Source organism: Phallusia mammillata, chromosome 2 (assembly GCF_965637545.1).
Source record: "Phallusia mammillata chromosome 2, kaPhaMamm4.hap1.1, whole genome shotgun sequence".
NCBI lineage: Eukaryota > Metazoa > Chordata > Ascidiacea > Phlebobranchia > Ascidiidae > Phallusia > Phallusia mammillata.
Window position 1 is genome coordinate 30,453,851 of NC_137253.1, and position 8,077 is coordinate 30,461,927.

The window sequence follows — 8,077 nt, forward strand, 5'->3', positions numbered from 1 at the left end:
GTGTAACGCCTTCAATGGGCTGGTGTAGTATGATTTATTTTTTTAGGTTACATTTTTAATGCAACTCAAATAGCTTTAACCTCCATCATGTTTACTTTTTTTCTTAAATATAGGTTTCATTGCTTTTTGCACCACTTATTGGTATTTACAAAACTATGTCAGATATGAGTGCTGATCCTAGTTCGTTAACCGTTGCTACAAAACCGTTTACCATGCGATTTAAAACAGCCTTGTTGTTTCACGTCTTTACATGCTCCGGGCCTAATCACTTAATTGAAGTGCTTCATTTACTTATTCTCCCCGTTTTACGTTTTGTAAGTTTGTAAAGCGCAGGTGTTCTGTTTAAATGCTACAAATTAGTTAGTAGTCTTTGCTTGTAGTAGGATTAACTTTTGTCTGTTTCACTGCAGAAAGGCTAGTCCAAATTATTTGTCATGCTTTGCAACTGTGTGATAGTCGAGCGTTGGTGTGTTTGTTTTGTTTAGCACAGTCATTCAAAATGAAGGGTGTGTCTGTATGTGATCCTGTTTCCGAATAGTAAGTACATGTTTCTTCTACCAAACCTTTTACTTTCTAGGTAATGAAGGTTGCTTTACAGATTGCCCCATCCAAGTTCTGATTGTGGGATTGTTTTACATGGCATGTACTGCGTTCCACGTGGTCGCATTATTGGCCACGTGATAGTAGCATTGCTGTGTTGAAAATTGTATGTTTCAAAAACTTGATGTGGGTAACAAATCTTTACTGGTTTTGCTTCAACGAAATGTCGGTAAAATTACATTTTCCCAACAGTGAATATGTGAATTGTATCATACCTGAAGAGAAACGCCACGAGACTTAGGTTTCGATTTAATAAGTGGATGGACGTGAATTTGTATTTATTTGTCTCCTGAGCAACCCATCATTTCTAACACAGATTATGTGTTATTACGTTATCACTGCTTAGCGACGGTATTGACCGAAGTACTCTGACAAAGCAAAATATAATAAAACAGAAAAAAATGAGACCGTGTTTTATTATTGCGAAACTGCAGATTGGGTATTTACAGTGTTGGACAAATGCAGACACAAAAAGATTCAGTTCAAATTCTATGTTTTGTTGAAAAAGTAAACGTCGGTTTTGCCTCCTTTTACCCAATCCTTTAGCTGATACATGTTGTCGGCCACGATTTCTTGCCCATAATCATTAGCCGATGGATCCTCATTGCTATAGTAAAGAGCTGAAAAAAGTGAAAGCACTTTAGAAGCTATTTTGCCTATATTGTTTTTAAAGTAATTTTAAGATTTCTATTGAAATAAAATGTTTCCTAATTATTTTCTTCGCTTTTCTCGTGACATTTTTTTAAATTTCATATCTAGGTGTTTGGTCCGACTTAAAAAGTCAAATTTACCAATACGAATGAGTCATTGCTGCCAGCATAATGTATAAACGAGCATTGCTCTTCCAGCAGTTGAATAATTAATCGACGTTTCGACGTCCCATACAAGATTCCTTCATCAGGATATAGGCATATCTCGCAAGAATATTTACGCTGCTGAAAGGGCAATACTTGTTTACCAATGGGAAGTTAGAACACAATTTTTTCCCGAGTGCAAAGACAAGCCCTTAAAAATTTAAGGAAAATGCTCACGAAGCTTTCCGTCTGTCTTCAATTTTGTGTTCACAGCAGCATAAAGTTTCTCGGCCACTATTTTGGGGTCTGAAGGTTCAATATCCTTCTTTATATCGGAGGCCGAAATCTCGCCAACTTTTTCGAAACTCCCATTTTCAACTAAGACAGAAACTTTTTTAGGAAAGAATTCAATCAAAATTATATAATAGTCATAAATAATTTCCCGTTTATGAAACATTACCTTTTTATTTTTGTTATTACATGTACATTTCAGACTAAGAAGAACTTACATAAACAAAGCAATTACTTAACTGTTCTATACTTACATTGTTGTTTGACAATGTAGCTAGACATGTTTCAGATGATTTCTTTAACGCAGATATATTTCAATGCACTTGCTGCAAAAAAAGATAAAACAGAAGTCAGAAATTGTTTATAATGGAACTGTGCCAAAGAGGCAATAAGAAACGCAATAAACGTTTCTACTTGTAATCTGTCACAAATGCAACGTCTCTATATGCAAAACAAATTTAAAAAATATGAAAACTGGTAGCAAAGCTGTTCCACGATTTTTGTCTATTAGAAAAATTCAAAGGTTGACTTTACTGTCAGCTTACTGACTGGGATAGGACATCACTTTTAAACCCCATTCCCCTTTTCTTCTTTACTTTTCAGACCCCCTATTCAAGGACGCTTGTCTGTATTTTTCCGTTTGTGAAACCAAATGTCAGTGGCTCTCCAGAAAGTGCTTCAACATTAAAGCTAACCACCAGTTAAAACACGGTTTAGTGTATGCTTTGCTGTAACTGTCTGCCTCAAGTTCAAGTTTTTCCGTTTCCTCGACGCATTTTTGGCTAAACTCTGAATCTTATATGCCCCTATTGACATGGTAATAAATTTTTATTTGCTTTTGTTTTTGTAAAGGTTCGCTTTCACTGATGTTTGATCAAGGATACAATGAACATATTTTATATCTGATTTGGAAAGCAACAAAGACAGTGTGAGTACTATTAAATTTACAGCTGTAATTAGGTAACTTTTTTAATTTAGTTTAGTAAAACCTCTTTGTTACTTAGGTTTATACTTTACCTCGCATTAGACAGTTTAAACTTACTTGGGTTAATTAAGACCATTTTGCCAAGTCAAAATTTTCACAAGGTGTCGCCAGCGAGCATGTCGTGCACCGTACAACACATATGCGGAAACACAGCTTCTTGCAACTGATTACTTCAACAATGGTCAAAGAATTCGACTCTTTTGGTAGTGAGTTCAATATTGAAGTAAAAGGAACAAGGTTATTTTATTTAAAAATTTATGGGCCTATATTAGGCGATGACACTTGTTAACTTTTTTACCCAGTTTCCGCCATATTTTCTGCAATGCATTTTTTACTTCATTATGAAAATCGATTTTAAGTTCTTACCTTCTAAAGTAAATCTCGATCAGCGACTTAAAACTTTAACTTTATTTCTGCTTATTACGTCACCCCCATCTTATGCTTGAAAATCTGCTTCCGTTAATTGTGGTATCTGAACTGTGTGGAATTTGTTTCGTTAAACGCGCGTAAGCGAGCGAGCGTTTGAAACAAAGAGTCGTCACTAACACAATTCACGTCCTTTCACGAGTTCTTACTCCCCATGAAAGCCGGCATGTGGCCTTTTGTGAAAAGTTTATTGCGACAAAACAATGCGTATGTGTTTTGAGATTATGATGCAACAAGCGTCTTTGTGTGAGGTCGAGGTAATCAACTTTTCCGAGAAAATGTCGCAACAAATGCGTTGGATAAAATTACCCAAATCCAACACCACCTACTTTGTGATTATGTAGATTACGAAAGGGAAGGTGAGAGGTTTTTCTGTATTTTTCCACGACTGTTAATGGGTTTGTACTTTGCCACCATCGAGATATAAAATAGGGGAGTTTCTCCTAACTGTAGCAACGTCTTTGAACCGTCTGAACGTCCTCAATCGGATGCGGACTATGCAAAGGGCTACACATCTTTTTCTAAAACGGTCATCCGTCGTTTCCTAGAAAAAGCTGATTATCTTCCACAAAGATGTTAGTTACATCAAAATCCAAAAACCCAAAACATTGTTTCGTCGCAATAAACTCCTCACAAAAGACCTCATGGCGCCTTTCAAGCGGGGTAAGAACTCGTGAAAGGACGTGGTGTGTGTCGGACGGCGCTTTGTTTTAAGCAATCGCTCGCTTACGCTCGTTTAACGAACGAAATTCCACACAGTTCAATTACACCACAACGAAAGCAAATTTTTAAACATATGGTTTGGCGTAAGAAGTGGAAATATCCTTTTTGGTGGTTTGGGTTTGGGGTGCAGCAGTTCCCAAAAATAACAAATGCTTTTTGTGGAACTGGCCACAAAACTGATCAGCCGCTATTTTTTCTGCAGGCCGCTACTTGTAAAAAATCGAATTCATTTTATCTCACCCCTGGAGGGTTTTTTCTGGGGTTAAGTTCTGCATCACTGTAGTTTAAAGTTTAAAGCGTAGTTTGTATTTTGTCGGATAAATTTGTAGTCTATTGTTACATGTTGTTACACGGAAACATTTAAGTCTAGCGACAAAGTTAACAAGTCACTCTCCAAGCTCATTTCGAACATCAATTGCCTCCTATATTTGCCCTATTTAGCCACGCCTCATCAGTAACGACAGCGACTAAACATATAATAAATCTTGTAACATAATGCGCTCAGGTCATAAGTTCATGTAATACGTTTTTCCACAATACAATTTGACACCATCATAGGTTTAATTCGTTTTGTGAATGGAAAAAAACATTAAATTACACGTGGTTCATTCTGCAGCTACCTTCTGATATAATAATAGGTTGGGTTAAGACAGTAGTTCTCAAACTGTGCGTCGCGACGCCCGTGTGCGTCGTTTCAATTTTCCAAGGGCGTCGCAGAATAGTTCCGTTTCGTGGCTTTTTGTTGTTGTATCAATAAACACAACTTTAGTAATAAGTTTTCTCATTAACTTTTATTTGCTGGTGCGTCGCAAGTCTTGGAAACTTTTTCAGAGGCGTCGCAAGAAAATAAGTTTGAGAACCACTGGGTTGAGATATAAAATGGGAAATAGCGTCGAGGTAAACCAGAGAGAAGGAAGCGAACACAAAGAAGTACTAAAGTAAAGCGACTTCATCTTCACATGTGAGAAATTTACACTAAACCAGAAAAAGAAAAGCATTTCTTTGCTATATAATTTGCTATTTTAGGAAAAATATATCTTTTTGCATCTCCACAAGAAGGTTTTGTCTGCATGTAATCTCTGTTTTCTGCAAAGGCGGGGAACTTTTGGTGATACTTTGTAGTGCAGTAAGCTTTTGATTTTTCTCAACATTTTCTGAAACTTGTACAAATTATTTCTGTGTTTCCCTCTTAAACATGTTTCTTACATCTTTTTTTAAGATAAAACGAAGCTCTACATTACTAAAAGTTTTGTTTTTGTGTACTTTTACGTCATCAGCTTTTGAAAGTTCGCTTCTAAATAGAAATCATACGCAGCACAATTTCTTCAAAGCCCATTAACATCCAACTACCCAGACATAAACGTGTTTTTCCAAGAAATATAGTTTTTTTTCTGGCACGTTGAAATTTTCATAATTGTGTCATTTGTAGAAAAACATCTTTGTAATTTAAAAAAAAAACTTGATCTGCATTCAAACATGGGGAATTATTATGGAATCGTTATGCGACTTGGTAAGTTGACCTCCATTGCAAATCAGCGCACCGTATAACATAGTACTTGAAATTCAATGGACAAGAAACTTCGGCGAAACAAACACACCGCTTTGGACAATTAAACTCCATACCATGTGGATTATGAAACGATAATTTTGTTTATACGTCATGAATGATATTTTTCAGATGGTAACGGTTATTCTGATGTGGGAAGTATTAACCACAGCAATGAATGGGAGGACATTAACGCACGGTCTGCGGAAGTTTCAACGGAGAAAATTATTTCTGCAGTAAAAACCCAAATGCGGCATGTATACAATGGCGGTAAGCAAGACTTGTACACTCCTTGTATTATCTCATCACACATAGTTTATGCGGAGCGTAAAAGAACCTATACCTGGACCAACAGCATTTCCTTCTGTGCATCTACGTTTGGTGGCATCGTCCACCTGATCTGGTTTGTGACTACAGCGTGCAATGTTGAGAACTGATAGACATTCAGTCGCACGATTGTTACGTCATACATAAGTGACGTCACAAAGTGCATGGTCGCCACTCGTCAAGGGTCGTAAAACAATTAAGTTTTAATTTTTATTTTTTATTTTCAGAATTGTACTTCAGTGATCAGAATCCTCAAGATAATGACTTTGGATATAAGATCGAAGCAAAGAACATAGGCACGCTCGTAGATATGGTTCAGGCTAATGACAGATACATTTATTTCTTCAACAAATAATGAGCACCAACAGTTGCATAGTAATACTTCGTACATTCTTATAATCAACGTGTCATCAAATATATTTTCGTATTTACCTGGAAAATAAAACCATATTTGCCTTAAAATGTATTCAAAAGCAGGGAGCCAATGAGCAGCCTCGGACAGGCCATGTGACAAAATCATGAAAAACATGGGTTCTTCCAGTTTATACAAGCTATAGCTGCCTGGCATAATATTAAGTTTGTAGAGCTCTTCTGGGAAATGTATTTTTATTTCGACATTTCGAGGTACTATACAGGTCGTTTTCATCAGGGTAATAACAATGAATACGCGTTGTACAGTGCACGATAAACAATAAACGGAAGTGGTTGCGTTTAATTCGTTTTTCCTTTGTATACAATTCACATATTCACTGTTTGGAAAGTGTAGTACTATTGGCATTTCGTTACAGCAAAACCATTAAAGAAATTATTTACCCACTTTTTGTGAAACATACATTTTTTTAACACAGCAACGCTACTATCACGTGACCAATAATGCGACCATATAGAACGCAGTATAAGCTTTGACGTAATCCTACAATCAGCGCTGGGGTGGGGCAATCTGTAAGGTAGCACTCTATTACCTAGAGCAGTGGTTCTCAACCTTTCGTGGACTGTGACCTCCTTGAAAAATGTAAATGGCAATCTCATCTTGGAATTCGGTACTAATTTCGACTTGAAACAGGTCGAATAGAATAAACAAGAATCTGTAATCGTAAAAACCTCAATATAGACAAACAGTATATGAAATAGTCCATTAAATTAGGGAATTAAGATTTTAGTGTGTGTTTCTGATGAATCTACACCCGTGGCCTCCCTGAACACAGCTCGTGGTCCCCTGGGGGGCCATGGGCCCTGGTTGGGAACCACTGACCTAGAGAGTAAGAGGTTTGGTAGCAAAATCATGTACTTGGAAGCGGAAGCAAGTTTTGGTACAGACAAACCCATCATTTTGAATGACTGCGCTAAACTAAACAAACACACAAACGCTCGACTATCAAACAGTCGTGAAGCATGTTACCTCACTTGACAAATAATTTGAACTGGTCTTGTTGCAATGAAACAGACAAAAGTTAACTCTACTACAAGTAAAGTCTACGAACCTACCAAAAACAAAGACTACTAATTTGTAGCATTTAAACAGAACACCTGCGCTTTACAAACTTACAAAACGTAAAACGGAGCAGCAGAAACATTAAATAGAGCACTGTAATTCAGTAATTGTCCCCTGAGGCATGCAAGGTTTGTAAATACCAAGTAGGGCAAAGAGCACTGAATTCTATATTTGATAAGAAAACTATGCACAAGTGATGGCGGTTAGAGCTACTTGAGTTGGATTACAAAATTAACCTAAAAAAATAAAGTATAGTATACGCCAAGCCCATTGAAGGCGTTATACCGAATCAAGCCAGTTTCCTTAGCATTACCAGACGGCAAGGCGTAGGCTAGAAAAACATACCGCGGTGAAATTAGAATCCACGACAGGAGTCTTTCCGGGATTCGGACTCTACCAACTGAGCTACACGGGTTCAGTGGAGATCCCGCTAAAAGTCGAGCCGTTGCCTGCCTCGTATGCTGCGCATGTCAGCTTTGTAGCAGGGAATCGCCAAATTGGCCATTGATAAGCTAAGATGTATTCATCTCAGCTTAAAAATAAAATAAAACTTAGTTCTTAACCGGGCTGCCTTTTTACTCTAGCCGCTGCTCTTTACTCCACCTATCGGTATTTTTCATTTTTTTGTCTGACCTGATGATTTGATTTTGGAACCAGGTTGTGTCAAACTATGTGAAGGTAAACTATTTGCAGGTCAGGTGTCTACAAAAAAGGATGCTTCCCAAACCCGACCACCAAGAAACGATATTCCACTTATTACCCCATCATATGTTAAAACCTCTGCTTCGGTTGTGGTGTAATTGAACTGTGTGAAATTTGGTTCATTAGACGCGGGTAAGCGAGCCAGTGTTTAAAGCAAAGCGGCGTCACGAACACAATTCTCGTCGAGTTCA

The 8,077-nt window shown here is 37.4% G+C and overlaps 2 long non-coding RNA genes across 2 annotated transcripts; one reads left to right on the plus strand and one right to left on the minus strand.

Moving 5' to 3' along the window:
- The first annotated feature begins 344 nt into the window (after positions 1-344).
- Positions 345-2,922, plus strand: LOC145214213 (uncharacterized). Its single transcript, XR_013856986.1, has 3 exons — positions 345-537; positions 2,538-2,613; positions 2,772-2,922. It is a non-coding gene; the product is annotated as an uncharacterized LOC145214213 (long non-coding RNA).
- Positions 1,090-1,997, minus strand: LOC145214212 (uncharacterized). The gene is made up of 3 exons (XR_013856985.1): positions 1,940-1,997; positions 1,632-1,772; positions 1,090-1,220 (listed from the first exon to the last, which is right to left on the minus strand). It is a non-coding gene; the product is annotated as an uncharacterized LOC145214212 (long non-coding RNA).
- Positions 2,923-8,077: the final 5,155 nt, after the last annotated feature.